At 43.2% G+C, this 20,902-nt stretch overlaps 1 protein-coding gene and 1 pseudogene across 17 annotated transcripts in view; both read right to left on the minus strand.

Moving 5' to 3' along the window:
* The window catches only part of SRPK2 (SRSF protein kinase 2), a 292,635-nt gene that overhangs the window by 246,663 nt on the left and 25,070 nt on the right, over window positions 1-20,902 (minus strand). The gene's annotated exons all lie outside the window — the stretch shown is intronic.
* On the minus strand, window positions 553-5,268 carry LOC129040581 (small integral membrane protein 12-like; annotated as a pseudogene).

Genomic DNA, 20,902 nt, shown 5'->3' on the forward strand with positions numbered 1-20,902 from the left:
TCAAGAAGAGGTCCACAGAGCAACAGGCAAGGCCTCCTGCCAACAGCCTGGAAGCAGATCCTCCAGCCTCAGCCAAGCCTTCAAAATGACTGCAACCCTGAGCCGGAACCACCCCACTAAACTGCTTCCAAATTCTTAACCCATAGAAACTAAGATGATAAATGTTGCATTAAACCACTATGCTTCAGAGTAACTTGTTATGTGGTAATAAATAGCTAATACAACCAGGGGCTGGGTGTGGTGGCTCACGCCAGTAATCCCAGCACTTTGGGAGGCCAAGGTGGGCAGATCACTTGAGGTCAGGGGATCGAGACTAGCCTGGCCAACATAGTGAAACCCAGTCTCTTACTAAAAATACAAAAATTAGCTGGGTGTGGTGGCGCACACCTGTAATCCCAGCTACTCGGGAGGCTGAGGCAGGAGAATCGCTTGAACCCGGGAGATGGAGGTTGCAGTGAGCCAAGACCGCACTAGTGCACTCCAGCCTGGGTGACAGAGCGAGACTCTATCTCAAAAAAAAGGAAAAAAAAAAAACAACTCTTGGCTAGTCATCAGAATTACACGATCCCTCCCTTAATTTCACACAGTAAATGCCAGTACCTCTATTGGTTAACATTCTATTCCACCTTGTGTCACTGCTAGTTGTTTACCTGCCTGTCTTTGAGACTCAGTCATAAATCCCTTATTATCTAAGGTTCAATTTTCTCATCAGTAAAATGAAAGGGTTAGATTAAGTAATTGCTAAGGAACTCCCAACTCCAAAGTTCCATAAGGATGACTCTTAATTGAAAAAAGTAAGATAGCACAGTTGTAAGCTTGGACTTGGTAGTTTTAAATCTCAGCTCTACAACCTATCAGCTCTAAACAACGGGCCTGCTGCTGAACATTTCTGTGCCTCAGTTCCTCATCTGTAAAATGAGAATAGTGCTGTTAGAATTCTTCCAGATAATGGTTTTGTTTTTTTGTGTTTTTTTTTTTTTTTTGAAACAGGGTCTCCCTCTGTCACCCAGGCTGGAATGCAGTGGTGCAATCATGGCTCACTGCAGCCTTGACCTCCTGGGCTCAAGCAATCCTCCCACCTCAGCCTCTCAAGTAGCTGGGATTACAGGAGCGTGCCATCCAGCCTAGTTTGTTGTCGTTGTTGTTGTTTTTTGGTGGAGACAGGGTTTTGTCACGTTGCTCAGGCTGGTCTCGAACTCCTGAGCTCAAATGATCCGCCCTCCTTGGCCTCCCAAGGTGATGGGATTACAGACTGCCTTCAAGCAAATTCATCAGGCCCATGTTCCTGAATGCCCCAAGGTGAGCAGTAAGGAACAGAAAAACACTTTCCTTCTCCAGAGAATCCCACTCCTGAGCTGATAGGAGGGGATCTCAGAAAGAATCAGCACAAAAGACAGGGCAAACTAAAGAAGCTGGCAGACTTTTTAAATTCTTTCCAGTACAAACTGGAACTAGACATGCAGAGAGCCTTCCTAAAGGCAACGCCCAAATCCCACTTGAGGCCAAACTTCTCCCCAGGGAGACTGAGAGCCAATGTTCTTCTCATAGCACTCCTCCCCACGGTGCACCCACAGACAAGGAAGCCTGAGGAGTTGTGGCTGTCACACAACAGATGCAGCCTTCAGGCCAAAACCTTCCAGGACCTTCCTCTTTTCTGGCCCAACAGCTGCTGCATCTGCCTGGCCTTTGAGGAGCAGCCAGTATGTATGTGGCTGTGTGGAGCAAGAATGTGCCAAAATAAGCAACAAAGTCAATCAGAGATGGGTTTGGGGCTAAGTTGACATGGTAACAGGACCAGTCACAGGTCTCCCCATGTATGGCGGGACCACAGAGCCCTATGTCCTCCATTCATTCTTCTCTGGGCAGTTTCTGTCCAGGACAGCTATGGGGCAAATTCCACCTTATCCTTAAGATTCACCACCTGGGTGTGTGTGGCTCTTGCCCGGCAGCTCATCCAGCTCATCCAGCTCATCCACCCTGTACTCTGAGATGCTTTTTTCCTCTTGTACAGGCTGTGGGTCCTTTCCCCTAACGAATCACTCCAGGTAGTAGCCCACAGTCCTGGCCACAAAGGCCACAGGGTATGTGACTTACGTAGCATAGGTAAGCACTACGATCCAAAGCACAAGCCACACATCATCAGGCACCCTGGCACAGCTTACTGGGAATCCACTCATGCATAGCAAGCAATGCAAGAGATCACACCCTGTTTTATGCAACAGTTGGGTACCACAAATAATCTGCAGCACAGCCCATACTCCTCTGTCCAGCCCTGGTCTCTACCTGCTGGCTGGGAACAGACATTGCTACTCCTAGCAGCCCGCATGGCCTCCTGCTGTTTTTTAATAACAACTAGTCAGATATATAACTCACATGTACAATTCACCCAATTAAAGTGCACAACTTAATGACTTCAGTATATTCACAGAGCTGTACAACCATTACCAAAATCAATTTTACAGTATTTTTATCATACCAAAAAGAAACATACCCATCAACAGGCACTCCCCATATTTCCCCCTCCTCACCAGCTCTAGGTAACCATAAATCTACTTTGTCTCTATGAATTCGCTTATTCCAGATATTTGATATAAATTAAATCATATTAATATGTGGTCTTTCATGACTGACTTCTTTGATCTGGTATAATGCTGTCAAGATATATCCATGTTGTAGTATTTATGTAACAGTACTTCATTAATTTACTGCTGAATAATATTCCATTGTAAGGATATGCTACATTTTGTTTATTCATCAACTGACATCCGAGTTGTTTCCATCTGGCTATGATCAACAATGTTGCTCTTTCAGTTTTAAGTAACAGAAAATACAGCGGGGCACAGTGGCTCACGCCTATAATCCTAGCACTTTGGGAGGCCACAGCAGGAGGAGTGCTAGAGACCAGGAGTTCAAGACCAGCCTGCGCAACATGGCAAGACCTCATCTCTATGAAAAAAAAAAAAATTTTTTTTTTCATTAGCAAGCAAGGCACAGTGGCTCACGTCTGTAATCCCAACACTTTGGCAAACAGAGGTAGAAGGATAATTTAAGCTCAGGAGTTTGAAACCAGCCTGGGCAACATTACAAGACCACATCTCAACTGAAAATAAAAATTTTAAAAAAATTAGCCAGGCATGGTGGAGCACACCTGTGGTCCCTGCTACTCAGGAGGCTGTGGTGGGAGGACTGCTTAAGCCTGGGAGGTCAAGGCTGCAGTAAGCCATGATAATGTCACTGTGTTCTAACCTGGCTGAGAGAACCTGTCTCCAAGAAAAAAAAGTGATAGAAAATCCAACTCAACCCTGCTTAAACAAATAACTAAACGTCCAGCAGGCAGCCTTTGCATAAGACACAGCCTGAGTTAGGGTTTAAATATCACCATCAGGGCCAAGCACGGTGGCTCACACCTGTTATCCCAGCACTTTGGGAGGCTGAGGCAAGCAGATCCCTTGAGGTCAGGAGTTTTGAGATCAGCCTGGCCCACATGGTGAAACCCCGTCTCTACAAGAAATACAAAAATTAGCCAGGCGTGGTGGCACCTGCCAGTAGTCCAGCTACTTGGGAGGCTGAGACAGGAGAATCACCTGAAACCGGAAGGCAGAAGTTTCAGTGAGCTGAGACGATGCCACCGCACTCCAGCCTGGGTGACACAGTGAGACTCTAAAATAAATAAATTAAATTAAATAAATAAACATCACCATCAGGACTGAGTTTCTAACTCTTGGCAAGGCTTAGTTCTCTGTTCATTTTCAGGATCTGCATGGTGACAAAATGGCTTCAATACCTCTATTTCACATCCTCTCCATTGAAGCTTATAGGAGAAAGCAAGAGCCTCTCCCAAATCCTCATGCAAAGGCCCTAAGATTAGCTCTGGGTGGGCTCTCCAACTGAAAAGTGGAAGGCACTAAGTAAAATAGGCCATGCTCCATCCTGGAGCATGAACGAAACTAGAGAGAAACCCAAACAATGTGAACCAAAAATGTACAAGAGATAATCCCTATACAAAAACTGAGGCCCATTTCGAGTAGGATAAACGGAATCTGGGCAGCTGAAAAAATTTTTAAGCCCAATTTAAAGTGTTGTGACAATTAAACCTGATAAATGCATATTAAAGTATGTAGCAGAATGCCCAATACACAATAAATACGTAATAAATGTTACTCACTATATTAGCTATTTTTTGTGTTAATTTAGATAAACCCATGAAATTTGATAGTTTGGGGCAAAAAAAGACAATTTCACACAGTTCAACATCATATATACTCAGCTTAAAATTAAGGCAAGTACAACCTGTATTTGCTTTTTCATAGTGAAATGTAAGTCTGCATCTCTATTAGATATATTAAATACCCAAAAGAAGAAAGAGTTATTTCCAAAATTTTCAAAACCTTGGGTTAAAAATGCAAGTATCTCTTCTTCAACAGAGATTTATCTGGTCCTGTGGAAGATACATGATAGAGGCAAAATATGAGAAATGAAAAACCCTGAGACAGCTAGTACTCCCAAAGCATCTGCTACCCTAACAACACTATGGTAAAGGCCTTATGTGTATCCACCTTCTCCTTTATCAGCTAAACCTCCCAACTAAGACTATTAAATCTTTTCATAGTAAACCATCACTTGATTTTTTTAGGTAAACACTAACTTTTTTTTTTTTTTTTTTTTTTTTTTTGAGACGGAGTCTCGCTCTGTCGCCCAGGCTGGAGGGCAGTGGCGCAATCTCGACCTCACTGCAAGCTCCGCCTCCTGGGTTCATGCCATTCTCCTGCCTCAGCCTCCCGGGTAGCTGGGACTACAGGCGCCCACCACCATGCCCGGCTAATTTTTTGTGTTTTGTTTAGTAGAGATGGGGTTTCACTGTGTTAGCCAGGATGGTGTCGATCTCCTGACCTTGTGATCCGCCTGCCTCAGCCTCCCAAAGTGCTGCGATTACAGGCGTGAGCCACTGCACCCGGCCAAATAACACTAATTTTTTTAAAAACTGCTGGAGTCCTCCATTCCTTTCATCACGTCTTAGTCTCCTCCCTGTCCCTTTATTTTAGTTTGAAATTACAAACCTAAATAGAGATGACCTGCTATGAACAATAAATCTCTTCACTATTTCTGGATCTGATGTAATACCAGCCGAGACTGGTGGATCACCTGAGGTCAGGAGTTCGGGACCAGCCTAGCCAACATGGTGAAACCCCATCCCTACTAAAAATAAAAAAAAGAGCCGGGTGTGGTGGTGCGCGCTTGTTATCCCAGCTACTCAGGAGGCTGAGGCAAGAGAATTGCTTGAACCCAGGAGGCGGAGGTTACAGTGAGCCAAGATCACGCCATTGCACTCCAGCCTGGGCAACAAGAGCAAGACTCCATCTCAAAAAACAATAACAAAACAAAAAAAAAAAGATTCAAAGATAAACGAGGCTGTGGAGAAATGGGAACTATCACATCTCTGGTAAATAAGATAGCCTTTGCCCATACAGGGGAAGCACAACTGATCCTTGAACAACGCAGGGATTAGGGACGCCACCCCCATCTCTGCACAGTCAAAAATCCACACACAGGCCGGGCACAGTGGCTCACGCCTATAATCCCAGCACTTTGGGAGGCTGAGGTGGGTGGATCACAAAGGTCAAGAGATCGAGACCATCCTGACCAACACGGTAAAATCCCGTCTCTACTAAAAATACAAAAATTAGCTGGGCGTGCTGGCGTGTGCCTGGAGTCCCAGCTACTCAAGAGGCTGAGGCAGGAGAATCGCTTGAACCCGGGAGGCGAAGGTTGCAGTGAGACGAGATCATGCCACTGCACTCCAGCCTGGGCAACAGAGCGAGACACCGTCTCAAAAAAAAAAAAAAAAAAAAAATCCACATACAACTTCTGACTCCCCAAAAACCAGAAGCCTTATCAATAACATAAATAGTAGATTAACAGTAGATTAACACATACATATGTATGTAATACATATGTTACATGTATTATATACAATATTCCTACAATAAAACAAGATAAACAAAAGAAAACGTCATTAAGAAAATCATAAGGGGCCAGGCGTGGTGGCTCACACCTGTAATCCCAGCACTTTGGAAGCCTGAAGCAAGTGGATCACTTGAGCTCAGGAGTTCAAAACCAGCCTGGACAACATGACAAAACTCCGTCTCTATTAAAAACACAAAAATTAGCCAGGTATGGTGGTTCGTGCCTGCAGTCTCAGCTACTTGGGGATCTGAGGTGGGAGGATCACCTGAGCCCGGGAGGCAAAGGTTGCAGTAGAATGAGGTCATGCCACTGCACTCTAGCCTGGGCAACAGAACAAGACCCTGTCTCAAAAAAAAAAAAAGAAAGAAAAAATCATAAGGAAGAGAAAATATATTTACTATTTGTCTTAGTCTATTTTTGCTGCTAAAGAAGGAATATCTAAGCCTGGGTAATTTATCAATATAAAGAAAAGAGATGTATGTGGCTCATGGTTTTGCAGGCTGTACAACAAGCATGGCACCAGCATCTAATTTCAGTGAGGATCTCAGGCTGCTTCCACCCATGCTGGAAGAAAGGGGTGCTAAGAACACAGAGAGGGAAAGAGAGAGAGAGAGAGAGAGAGAAAGCAAGAGTGGAGGTGGAGGTGCCTCTTTTCAACAACCAGTTCTCTGGAAACTAAGAGTGAGAAGCAAGAATGCCACCTCAAGCCATTCAAGAGGGATCCACCCCCTACAATCCAAACACCAGGCCCCACCACCAACACTGGGGTATCAAATTTCAACATGAGGCTTGGAGAGGTCAAACAAACCATATCCAAACTATAGCTTTTTTTTTTTTTTTTTTTTTTTTTTTGGAGACAGAGGCTCACTCTGTCGCCCAGGCTGGAGTGCAATGGCGCGATCTTGGCTCACTGCAACCTCTGCCTCCCAGGTTCAAGCAGTTCACCTGCCTCAGCCTCCCAAGTAGCTGGGATTGCAAGCACATGCCACCATGTCCAGCTAATTTTTTTTATTTTTAGTAAAGATGGGGTTTCACTGTGTTAGTGAGGATGGCCTCGAAGTCCTGACCTTGTGATCCACCCTCCTCGGCCTCCCAAAGTAACAGGATTACAGGCATGAGCCAGCGCGCCAGGCCCAAGGCACTATTTATTTATTAAGTGGATCATCATAAAGGTCTCCATGCTTATCAACTTCACAGTAAAAAAGACGTCAAAAGCAGTCTTCAATAATCAGAATGCCTCTGCTTAATTGTCTAATGTCAATTTGTTTTATGGCACTGCTGCTGCTATGTCATCTTCCTCATCGTCTGGCAGTGGTATGGAAGCACTCATTTCCATCAAGTCATCTGATAATTCCTGTGGTGTGATGTCTACTGGCTCTTGAATTTCTCACAATCCATATCTGGAAACCGTTCATCCTTCCAACCCCCACCTTTTTTGCCATAACTACAATCTGTTTCACGATTTCCTTGACTATAAATCTTGTGGTCAATTTTAGAGTAAGTGTGATGTGGTGCTAAGAATAATGTATATTCTGTTGATTTTGGGTGGAGAGTTCTGTAGATGTCTATTAGGTCCGCTTGGTGCAGAGCTGAGTTCAAGTCCTAGATATCCTTGTTAACCTTCTGTCTCGTTGATCTGTCTAATATTGACAGTGGGGTGTTAAAGTCTCCCATTATTATTGTGTGGGAGTCTAAGTCTCTTTGTAGGTCTCTAAGGACTTGCTTTATGAATCTGGCTGTTCCTGTATTGGGTGCACACAGATTTAGGATAGTTAGCTCTTCTTGTTGAATTGATCCCTTTACCATTATGTAATGGCCTTCTTTGTCTCCTTTGTTCTTTGTCGGTTTAAAGTCTGTTTTATCAGAGACTAGGATCTCGACCCCTGCTTTTCTCTGCTTTCCATTTGTTTGGTACATCTTCCTCCACCCCTTTATTTTGAGACTATGTGTGTCTCTGAAGGTAAGATGGGTCTCCTGAATACAGCACACTGATAGGTCTTGACTCTTTATCCAATTTGCCAGTCTGTGTCTTTTAATTGGGGCATTTAGCCCATTTACATTTAAGGTTAATACTGTTATGTGTGAATTTGATCCTGTCATTATGATGTTAGCTGGTTATTTTGCCCATTAATTGATGCAGTTTCCTCATAGCATTGATGGTCTTTACAATTTTTTTGCAGTGGCTAGTACTAGATTTTCCTTTCCATATTTAGTGCTTCCTTCAGGAGCTCTTGTAAGGCAGGCCTGATGGTGACAAAATCTCTCAGCATTTGCTTGTCAGTAAAGGATTTTATTTCTCCTTCACTTATGAAGCTTAGTTTGGCTGGATATGAAATTCTGGGTTAAAAATTCTTTTAAGAATGTTGAATACTGGCCCCCATTCTCTTCTGACTCGTAGGGTTTCTGCTGAGAGATCCGCTGTTAGTCTGATGGGCTTCCCTTTGTGGGTAACCCGACAGGCCTTCATGCTAAAAACTCTCAATAAACTCGGTATTGATGGAACGTATCTCAAAATAGTAAGAGCTATTTATGACAAAGCCACAGCCAATATCATACTGAATGGGCAAAAACTGGAAGCATTCCTTTTGAAAACTGGCACAAGACAAGGATGTCCTCTCTCACCACTCCTATTCAACACAGTGTTGGAAGTTCTGGCCAGGGCAATCAGGCAAGAGAAAGAAATAAAGGGTATTCAATTAGGAAAAGAGGAAGTCAAAGTGTCCCTGTTTGCAGATTACATGACTGTCTATTTAGAAAACCCCATTATCTCAGCCCAAAAGCTCCTTAAGCTGATAAGCAACTTCAGCAAAGTCTCAGGATACAAAATCAATGTGCAAAAATCACAAGCATTCTTATACACCTATATACCAATAACACACAGCCAAATCATGAGTGAACTCCCATTCACAATTGCTACAAAGAGAATAAAATACCTAGGAATCCAACTTACACGGGATGTGAAGGACCTCTTCAAGGAGAACTACAAACCACTGCTCAATGAAATAAAAGAGGACACAAACAAATGGAAGAACATTCCATGCTCATGGATAGGAAGAATCAATATCATAAAAATGGCCATACAGCCCAAGGTAATTTATAGATTCAATGCCATCCCCATCAAGCTACCAATGACTTTCTTCATAGAACTGGAAAAAACTACTTTAAAGTTCATATGGAACCAAAAAAGAGCCCACATTGCCAAGACAATCCTAAGCAAAAAGAATAAAAATGGAGGCATCACGCTACCTGACTTCAGACTATACTACAAGGCTACAGTAACCAAAACAGCATGGTACTGGTACCAAAACAGATATATAGATCAATGGAACAGAACAGAGGCCTCAGAAATACCACCACACATCTACAACCATCTGATCTTTGACAAACCTGACAAAAACAAGCAATGGGGAAAGGATCCCCTATTTAATAAATGGTGCTGGGAAAACTGGCTAGCCATATGTAGAAAACTGAAACTGGATCTCTTCCTTACACCTTATACAAAAATTAATTCAAGATGGATTTAAGACTTAAATGTTAGACCTAAAACCATAAAAACCCTAGGAAGAAAACCTAGGCAATACCATTTAGGACATAGGCATGGGCAAGGACTGGCAACAAAAGTCAAAAGTGAAAAACAGGATCTAATTAAACTAAAGAGCTTCGACACAGCAAAAGAAACTACCATCAGAGTGAATACGCACTACAGAATGGGAGAAAATTTTTACAATCTACCTATCTGACAAAGGGCTAATATCCAGAATCTACAGAGAACTGAAACAAATTTACAAGAAAAAAAAATCAAACAACCCCATCAAAAAGTGGGCGAAGGATATGAACAGACACTTCTCAAAAGAAGACACTTATGCGGCCAACAGACACATGAAAAAATGTTCATCATCACTCGCCATCAGAGAAATGCAAATCAAAACCACAATGAGATACCATCTCATGTCAGTTAGAATGGCGATCATTAAAAAGTCAGGAAACGGCCAGGTGCGGTGGCTCACGCCTGTAGTCCCAGCACTTTGAGAGGCCGAGGCGGGTGGATCACAAGGTCAGGAGATCAAGACCATCCTGGCTAACATGGTGAATGGCCTGATCCCAGGAGGCAGAGCTTGTAAGCCAAGATCGCGCCACTGCACTCCAGCCTGGGCAACAGAGCAAGACTCCGTCTCAACAAAATAAAAGTCAGGAAACAACAGGTGCTGGAGAGAATTTGGAGAAATAGGAATGCTTTTACACTGTTGGTGGGAGTGTAAATTAGTTCAACCATTGTGGAAGGCAGTGTGGTGAATCCTCAAGGATCTAGAACTAGAAATACCATTTGACCCAGCGATCCTATTACTGGGTATATACCCAAAGGATTATAAATCACGCTACTATGCTTACTACACATGCACATGTATGTTTATTATTGGGGCACTATTCACAATAGCAAAGACTTGGAACCAACCCAAATGTCCATCAATGATAGACTGGATTAAGAAAATGTGGCACATATACACCATGGAATACTATGCAGCCATAAAAAAGGATGAGTTCATGTGCTTTGCAGGGACATGAATGAATCTGGAAACCATCATTCTCAGCAAACTACCACAAGGACTGAAAACCAAACACCGCATGTTCTCACTCATAGGTGGGAGCTGAACAATGAGAACACATGGACACAGGGCAGGGAACATCACACACCGGGGCCTTTTCGTGGGGTGGGGGGCTGGGAAAGGGATAGCATTAGGAGAAATACCTAATGTAAATGACAAGTTGATGGGTGCAGCAAACCAACATGGCACATGTATACATATGTAACAAACCTGCATGTTGTATACATGTACCCTAGAACTTAAAGTATAATTAAAAAATAATAAAATACTTTTTAATAAAAATCCTGTGAAGTCATGCACATCTGGACAGTCTTCTCCAGCAGGAATTTGTTTCAAGCCTGATCGTTTTCATTGCTTTTTCTGTAACAACAATGGTATCTTCAGTGGTATAACCCAGACATTCATGATGGTCTCTCTATCGAGTTCTCTTCTGCTGCACTGAAAAGCCTTTCCATAGCATACCGTGTGTAACGAGTCTTTTTTTTTTTTTTTTTTTTTTGCGAAGAAGTCTCGCACTGTCACCCTGGCTGGAGTGCGGTGTCGTGATCTTGGCTCACTGCAACCTCCACCTCCCGGGTTCAAGCGCTTCTCCTGCCTCAGCCTCCCAAGTAGCTGGGATTACAATTACCTGCCATCATGCCCAGCTAATTTTTTTTGTATTTTTAGTAGAGACGGGGTTTCACTATGTTGGCCAGGCTGGTCTCAAACTCCTGACCTCGTGATCCGCCTGCCTCGGCCTCCCAAAGTGCTGGAGTTACAGGGGAGAGCCACCGCACCTGGCCGAGTCTTAAAGGTCCTTAAGGCTCCCTGATGTAGAAGCTAAATTAGAGACATTGTGTTTGGGGGCAAGTAAACCACTTCCACACCTTCTGTGCTGAACTCATGGGGTTCTGGATGGCCAGGGGCATTGTCCAAAATCAAAAGAACTTTAAAAAGCAATCTCTCACTGGCTAGGTATTTCCTGACTCCAGGGACAAAGCATCAATGGAATCAATCCAAAAAAGGGTCTCATTGTCCAGGACTTCTTGTACAACCAAAGGACTGGCAGCCAGTATTTCTCTTATCCCTTCAAGGTTCAAGGTTAGCAGCTTTACAGACAAGGGCAGTCCTGATCATAAACCTGACTACATTTGCACAAAAGAGTAGAGTTAGCCCATCCCTTCCTGCCTTAAATCCTGGTGCTTACTTCTTTTCCTTACAAATTGGATTAATGTCCTCTATGGCAATTTTTTTCCAGAATGGGGCACTTCCATCTAATGGGGAACTTCCATCTGGCATTTAGGGCCAGGCACAGTGGCTCACGCCTGTAATGCCAACAGTTTGGAAGGCTGGGGCGGGTGGATCACCTAAGATCAGGAGCTGGAGACCAGCCTGGCCAATATTGTGAAACCCGATCTCTACTAAAAATACAAAAAATCAGCCAGGTGTGGTGGCGGGTGCCTGTAATCCAAGCTACTCGGGAGGCTGAGGCAGGAGAATCGCTTGAACCCGGGAGGCAGAGATTGCAGTGAGCCGAGATTGCACCATTGCATTTCCAGCCTGGGCAACAAGAGGGAAACTCTGTCTCAAAAAAAATAAAATAAAATATTTTATATATATATACATATATACATATTTAGGCCATGTGCAATGGCTCACATCTGTAATCCCAACACTTTGGGAGGCCAAGGCAGGAGAATCGAAGACCAGCCTGGGCAACATAGGGATACTGAGTCTCCACAAAATGATTTAAAAATTAGCTGGGCGTGGTGGCGTGTACCTGCAGTCTCAGTTACTCGGGGGACTGAGATGGGAGGATCATGTGAGCTTAGTAGGTCAGGGCTGGAGTGAGTCATCATGCCACTTCACTACGGCCTGGGAGAACAAAACTCTATCTTTTAATAAAAAAAACAAAAAACAAAAACTATTCAGGCAGATAGCCTTTCTCCTCAATGATTTTCTTTTTTCCTTTTTTTTTTTTTTTTTTTTTCAGACAGAGTCTCGCTTTGTTGACAGGCTGGAGTGCATGGCGCGATCTAGGCTCACTGCAACCTCTGCCTCCAGGGTTCAAGTGATTCTCCTGCCTCAGCCTCCCAAGTAGCCGCAACTACAGGCACACGCTATCACGCCCAGCTAATCTTTGTATTTTTAGTAGAGACGGGGTTTCGTGATGTTGGCCAGGATAGTCTTGATCTCTTGACCTTGTGATCCGCCCACCTCGGCCTCCCAAAGTGCTGGGATTTCAGGCATGAGCCACTGCACCCGGCCTATTGATTTTCTTAATGGTGTCTGGGAACTCATATGCTGCCACTTGGTGGCTTCTCCTGTTATCTCCACATTTCTTAAGGCAAACCTCTTTCTAAAATTATCAAACCATCTTTTGCTGGAATTGAATTCTATAGCTTTAGATCCTTCCTCTTTTGCTTTACAGTTGTCATACAGTGACTTTGCTTTTTCTCTAATTGTATTAGCATCTACAGGTATGCCTTTTTTTTTTCTTTTTGAGATGGAGTCTCACCCTGTCGCACAGGCTGGAATGCAGTGGCATGATCTTGGCTCACTGCAACCTCTCCCTCCCGGACTCAAGCAATTCTTCTACCTCAGCCTCCCGAGCAGATGGGACTACAGGCGTGCACCACCACAATCAGCTAATTTTTTATTTTTAGTAGAAACAGGGTTTCACCATATTGGGCCAGGCTGGTCTCGAACTCCTGACCTCGTGATCCGCCCGCCTTGGCCTCCCAAAGTGCTGGGATTACAGGCATGAGCCACCAGGCCTAGCCAGGTATGCCTTTCTTATTGCAATCCTGCACCCACATAAAAGCTGCATTTTCAATACAAGATAAAAGAATATTTCACAAGAAGTGTGAGATTTTCATGCCTGCTGGTATAGCTGCAACAATGGCTTCATGAATTTCCTTTCCTTTTTTTCACTATAGTCATGTATACTGAATTCATTTATCTTTAAATGGCAGGCAACCACATAGAATGCACTCATTCTAAGATGCATATCAAGCAATTTGACTTTTTCTTGTAACATCATGACATTTCTCTCCTTCCTGGGAGCACTTCCAGTATCACTAGTGTCACTCCATGAGTCCCATGGTGTTATTCAAAGTTTACAGACTTGCATTAAACATAGTGAAATATATGTAAGAAAAATGTGAGATTTTCTCTTTTTTTAACACATTTTTTTAGGCTAGTCTCGAACTCCTAAGCTCAAATGCTCCTCTCACCTGGGTGTCCCAAAGTGCTGGTATTACAGGTATGAGCCACCACACCTGGCGGAGATTACTTTTTACCAAGATATGCAATTTACTGGAGACAAGCTACCCACATGGAGATAACTGGCATCACAGGGCTTTGTTTTGTTTTGTTTTTGAGACAGGTCCTGGCTCTGTCACCCAGGCTGGAGTGCACTGGCATACTGGCTCACTGCAACCTTGGCCTCCTGGGGTCAAGCAATCCTCCCGCCTCAGCCTCCTGAGTAGCTGGGACTATAGGCACGCGCCACTACACCCAGTTAATTTTTGTATTTTTTATAGAGACGGGGTCTCACCGTGTTGCCCAGGCTGGTCTCGAACTCCTTGGCTCAAGCAGTCCACCCACCTCAGCCTCCCAAAGCGCTGGGATTACTGGCATGAGCAACCACACCTGGCCAGTCACAGGGCATCACAGGGATACTTCCAACACTTGAGCTCACTGCAAAAGCAACAGGAGGTAGCTACAAAGTTATTACAGCAATATGGCATATACTACAGTTAATTCCATGCAGTTATGATTTAACACTGCACCTTTATGTTTGCATTTCTCTTGACTGCAAATAGTGCTGTGTACAGTCTGTACACACACACATTTTGTGTACATTTCATGTTGGTAAATGATAAAACAGGCTAGCATCTACAAATATTTTAAGAATTCATGACATACCTTTTTAATGTTTTTTAATATTTATAGGATACATAGTTCATCTTCAAGTTTTTTCAAACTGTAGAAAATCTCCAAAAAATTTACCAATATATTTATTGAAAAAAATTTCCATAGGACAAAACATGTTGTTGATCGCCAAACTGTATACGCTTTTCAGTAATGGGATTTAAAACTTAAAGGGAGTACAGTTACAAAGCTTAGAATCATCTAAAGTGTACATTTAACTGATCACAAAGAGGCAGTGGGCATCAGTGGAGCCAAGGAAAAGAGGAAATTATTTCTCTTACTGGTCATGCCTACAGGGTGCTAGTTACTACAAAGAATATTTAAAGACAGCCTTCTAGCTACTGAAAAATTTAAAAAAAAGTTTTTAAAGCTAAAGTAAAAAACATGGCCTTATTGCTTTTTTAGAAAAACTGTTTTCCTGTATTCTAAGATTTTCTATATAAAGCATCTTCCATCCCACTCTCATAGACGCACATGATAAAACCATGCAGGTCCATGTGACCTGTTAAGGGTCTCTTCAGAGAAAAAAATTTTTACTTTTTACTTTTCCTCCCAGCAAAGGAAGGAGTTAAAAGTAAGGTTCTTACAATAATCTCTCTTTGAGGACTAGAAACTATTTTCTGTATCAGTCCCAGAAGGGCTTGTCATCCTGCAGCTTAATGGTAGTACAAAAGACCACTGAATCAGCATCCAGGGCTCTAATCCAGCACTCTAAACTGGCTAAGGCACTAAAAAGATAAGTGACTTTCACCAAGAGCCACGCTCTGCTGGCCACGGCGGCTCAGGCCTGTAATCCCAGCACTTAAGGAGGCCAGGGTTGGCGGATCACTTGAGGTCAGGAGTTCAAGACCAGCCTGCCAATATGATGAAACCCCGTCTCTACTAAAAATACAAAAAATTAGCCAGGCGTGGTGGCTCATGCCTGTAATCCCATCTATTCAGGAGGCTGAAGCATGAGAATTGCTTGAACCCAGGAGGCAGAGGTAGGAGTGAGCTGAGATCGTGCCACTGCACTCCAACCTAGGTAACAAAGCGTAACTCTATCTCAAAAAAAAAAAAAAGACTCAGGCTCCTTCAGTCCTTCATTTTTCCCTCAGTGAAAACATGGAATGGTTTAGGGCAATGGACTTCAAACTGTGTTCTTCAAAGCTGCCTTGGGGAGCACCCCAGTGGACAAAGGGAAGGCCAGGCGGCAAGGACCAAGCTCTCACCTGCCAATTCTCTCAGAATAGAGCCACCTTTTCCGCTTTATACATAATAGAGTTCTACACAAGATTTATTTATTTATTTTTATTATTATTATTATTATTTTTTGAGACAGAGTCTCGCTCTGTTGCCCAGGCTGGAGTGAAATGGCACAATCTCAGCTCACTGCCACCTCCGCCTGCTGGGTTCAAGCAATTCTCCTGCTTCAGCCTCCCGAGTAGCTGGGATTACAGGCACATGCAACCAGGCCCAGCTAATTTTTTGTATTTTTACTATAGACGGGGCTTCACCACACTGGCTAGGCTGGTATCGAACTCCTGACCTCAAGTGATTCACCCGCCTTGGCCTCTCAAAATGTTGAGAATAGAGGCGTGAGCCACTGTGCCCGGCCTACATGAGATTTTATTTCACAAAGCATTCTGCTACTACAAAGTAAGGCTGAAAAACATTGATCCAGGTGCTCTGTAAAGTCCAGGCCACTCCACACATTTTCAGACCCACAGCTATACACGATGTATTTCATCTGTGAAAGATGTAGTCAATTTTACATTAATTCTGCAATTAACATTCAGTAACATCTTATTTTAGGATAAAATACATCATGCCCAATCACCCCAAAAAACTATCAATAGAATATTCTAGAAATAAAAATAGTCAACAGGAAATGATTCCCCATAAAAGTGACTGAAGGCCAGGCACAGTGGCTCACGCCTGTAATCCCAGTACTTTGGGAGGCTGAAGCAGGCAGATCGCCTGAGGTCAGGAGTTCGAGACCAGCCTGACCAACACGGAGAAACCCCATCTCTACTAAAAATACAAAATTAGCCAGGCGTGGTGGCACACGCCTGTAATCCCAGCTACTCAGGAGGCTGAGGCAGGAGAATTGCTTGAACCCAGGAAGCAGAGGTTGCAGTGAGCCAAGATCGCGCCATTGCACTCCAGCCTGGGCAACAAGAGTGAGACTCCGTCTCAAAAAACAACAACAACAACAAAAGTGACCAAAGTAGCTAGCTGGCATCAAACACAGTGGCAACCTTTGTACCCTGGATGTTAGAAGCAATGACAGCACCTGGTGACCAAATGAAGCACCCAGCCACAGAAGTAGGACTGCCAAGTGCCAGGAATTTCTTTTAAGTAAATTACCCATCTTATCTCTACTACATCTCAATGAAACTTCAGCTTCCTGGGGATGTTATTCCTAGCTTACAGTCTTTCCTTACCCTTTCTCCCACCCTATCTACTAAACCTGCCCAACACACACAGTCCATCCAGAGACACATCTAAATTTCAGGAGTTTGGGGGATACAGGTACCCACACTATATGTTCACAAAGTTGAATGACAGTTGTATGTTACAACATACCCAAGTTTAATGCATTCAATCATGTAATCTAGATGCTCCTTCTTGTTCCTATCCTTTTAGGCTCCATATTCTAAGACTGATTTGAAAATTACAATGCCTAAAAATATTTACATTAATAATTTTTCAAAGAGATGCCTGAAACAATGCACTCTGGAACTGACAAACCAATTTTTTTAATTAATTTTTTTTTATTTTATTTTTTTTTTTTGAGACAGACTCTCGCTCTGCCCCCCAGGCTGGAGTGCAGTGGCACCATCTCGGCTCACTGCAACCTCTGCCTCCCAGGTTCAAATGATTCTCATGCCTTACCCTCCCAAGTAGCTGGGACTATAGGCGTGCACCATCAAGCCTGACTAACTTTTTGTATTTTAGTAGAGACAGGGTTTTACCATGTTGCCCAGGCTGGTCTTGAACTCTTGACCTCAGGCAATCTGCCCGCTTCGGCCTCCGAAAGTGCTAGGATTACAGGCATGATCTACCGCACCTGGCCGGATTATTAATTTTAAACTTACTAGCAAAGGTGTTTAACTAGAAAAATGTCTATGTGGAGCGTAATTCAAACATCAGAGAGAAAACATGGACATATATATTTTATAGGATTTATCTAGTGAGGCTAAGAATTCAACATAAAGTATTATATAAGCCCAAATGTAAGTCAAGGTATTTTCTCAAACAGTATCCTTCAAGAAAGTAGTTTCGACCAGGCATGGTGGCTCACGTCTGTAATCCCAGCACTCTGGGAGCCCAAGGTGAATGGATCACTTGAGGCCAGGAGTTCAAGACCAGCCTGGCCAACAAGGCAAAATCCCATCTCTACGAAAAATACAAAAATCAACCAGGCGTGGTGGCATGTGCCTGTAATCCCAGCTACTCGGGAACATGGTGAAAAAAAAAAAAAAATCAAGTTAGTCATTAAATTCTGACAGTAACAAATGTAATTTGCATAAAATAAATTTTTAAAACTGTCCCACTGTTTTGCAAACAGGTAGTATACAAAAATGAACAATATCCAGTGTCAGTATCGTATATGAATTCAAGAAATACTGTATCAGTTGGGCATGGTGGCTCACATCTGTAATCCCGGCACTCTGGGAGGTTAGGGTGGGAAGATCACATGAGACCAGGAGTTTGAAACCAGCCTGGGCAACAGTGAGACCCCGTCTCTACAAAAAAAAAAAAAAAACTAGTCAGGTATGGTAGGTAGTGCATGCCTGTAGTCCCAGCTACTTGGGGGCCTGAGGTGGGAGGATCACTAGAGCCCAGGAGGTCAAGGCTGCAGAGTGAGACCCTGTCTCAAAAAAAGAAAAAGAAATGCTATAATGCTAACTGTTTAGACTGTAGGAAATATGATGTTCTCTCTCTCTACCATCTCCACAGCTTTTCTGTAAATTTACAGTTCTAAAAACATAATTAAAAAATATGTTCCCTGGGCCGGGCGCAGTGGCTCACACTTGTAATTCTAGCACTTTGGGAGGCCGAGGCAGGCGGATCACGAGGTCAGGAGATCGAGACCATTCTGGCTATCACGGTGAAACCCCATCTCTACTAAAAATACAAAAAAATTAGCTAAGCGTGGTGGCGGGCGCCTGTAGTCCCAGCTACTCAGGAGGCTGAGGCAGGAGAATGGCGTGAACCCGGAAGGCGGAGGCTGCAGTGAGCCGAGATAACGCCACCGCACTCCAGCCTGGGCGACAGAGCAAGACTCTGTCTCATAAAAAAAAAAAAAAAAAAGTTCTCTAGAAAACCATTTAACTGATTCAAAAAGCACTTACGACGATAATAGTCATTGCTGTTGCAAATCTGAAATGTCTACATAAAACAGCTTCATAAAACAAGAGTGGAAAAGTAGTATTTCTAAATTAACGTAAAATTTTATTTGTGAATTGAAAAATATTTGTAACTTAAGAAATTAAACATCATAAGTAGACATTTGACTATTTCATGTATATCCATAAAGTTTACATGCTCAAATTGTCATAAAATTTAATCTTCTCACTGGGGAATGAGGAAACTTAGAATTAGGGCTGCCTTATACTGAGCTATATAAAGCATAATACAAACTATGAAAAGTTCCTTTGGAGACATACACAACAACCAAATAAAGCACCCCAACCCAAACAAAGAAAAGAAAAAACTCTCTAAGCACTAACTATTCACACAAGTTGCACTATAGCACCAGAAGATTCCATCAAGTTGCCCTACCTTCACCTTTGGTTGGTGGTCATGCGCCTAGAATTAAAAAAGGCTATGAGCTTAAGAATCTGGCAACTCCAGGTAATGATTTTTTTTTAATATTGCCTTATCTGAATATATGTAATACCTTTTTTCCTCTTTGCAAACAGAATACAAGACAATATTAAAAATCTGTGGGTACGACTGGGCATGGTGGCTCACGCCTATAATCCCAGCACTTTGGGAGGCCAAGGTGGGTGGATCACCTGAGGTCAGGAGCTCGAGACCAGCCTGGAAAACGTGGTGAAACCCTGTCTCTACTAAAAATACAAAAATTAGCTGGGCAAGGTGTCATGTGCCTGTAATTCCAGCTACTCGGGCCACTGAGGCAGGAGAATCACTTGAACCCAGGAGGCGGAGGTTGCAGTGAGCCAAGATAGCGCCGTTGCTCTCTAGCCTCGGCAACAAGAGTGAAACTCCATCTCAAAAAAAATCTGTGGGTCCTATTGGACCTCTAATACAAACAGAGCAAGACAAAAATCTCTCTAATCCTTAGTTCCAACATAGATAATACTACCCACCTATACCAATTAATGAAATAATGATAAATTATTTATAAACTGTCAAGATCAGAAAAAAGATACTAATGCTATCTGAAGGCCATCAATGATAAACAAACGTAATAAATTTTTCTCAAATCTCATTCTCCTTAAGACTTCTCTCCCCCAACCGGTTTATCCTTTAACTTTCCTTCCTTTACTTTGCCACAAAAAAAAAAAAAAAAAAAATTTTCTTTTCTTTTTTTTTGAGACAAAGTCTCACTCTGTTGCCCAGGATGGAGTGCAGCGGCATGATCTTGGCTCACTTCAACCTCCACCTCCCAGATTCAAGTGATTCTCGTGCCTCAGCCTCCCTATGAACTGGGATTACAGGCATGCACCACCATGTCCAGCTAATTTTTGTATTTTTAATAGACATGGGGTTTCGTCATGTTGGCCAGGCTGGTCTCGAACTCCTGGCCTCAAGTGATCCACTCGCTTCGGCCTCCCAAAGTGCTGGGATTACAGGTGTGGGCCACCGCGCCTGGCTCACAAAAGACATTTTCTAAATTTCAGACCAAGCCCTCTTCTCTCCACCATCCTCTTTCCTGCAGTAAGCTGACCTTACTGTCGTAATTGCTTTAAATGTCTCCTTGAAGTCCCAGCTTCCTACCTGCCCATCAGCTCCCTATACCATACTTCCTTTTCGGTTCTAGTCACTTTCAACTTGGTTATGCCTAAAACAAAGTCTCCCTCATCTCCAAACAATTTCTCCCAACTTTCTTTCTTTTTTGAGACGGAGTCTCACTCTGTCGCCCACGCTGGAGTGCAGTGGCACGATCTTGGCTCCCTGCAACGTCTACCTCTTGTGTTCAATTGATTCTCCTGTCTCAGCCTCCCAAGTAGCTGGGATTATGGCACATGTCACCACGCCCAGCTAATTTTTGTATTTTTAGTAGAGACAGGGTTTCACCATGTCGGCCAGGCTGGTCTCAAACTCCTCACCTCAAGTGATCCGCCCACCTTGACCTCCCAAAGTGCTGGGATTACAGGCGTGAGTCACCGCGCCCAGCCAGTTTCTCCCAACTTTCTTATTCTTCATTAAGTATAACAGTCTAGGTCAAAAAAACCTTTAATTTT

The sequence above is a fragment of the Pongo pygmaeus genome, chromosome 6, assembly GCF_028885625.2.
Source record: "Pongo pygmaeus isolate AG05252 chromosome 6, NHGRI_mPonPyg2-v2.0_pri, whole genome shotgun sequence".
Lineage (NCBI taxonomy): Eukaryota > Metazoa > Chordata > Mammalia > Primates > Hominidae > Pongo > Pongo pygmaeus.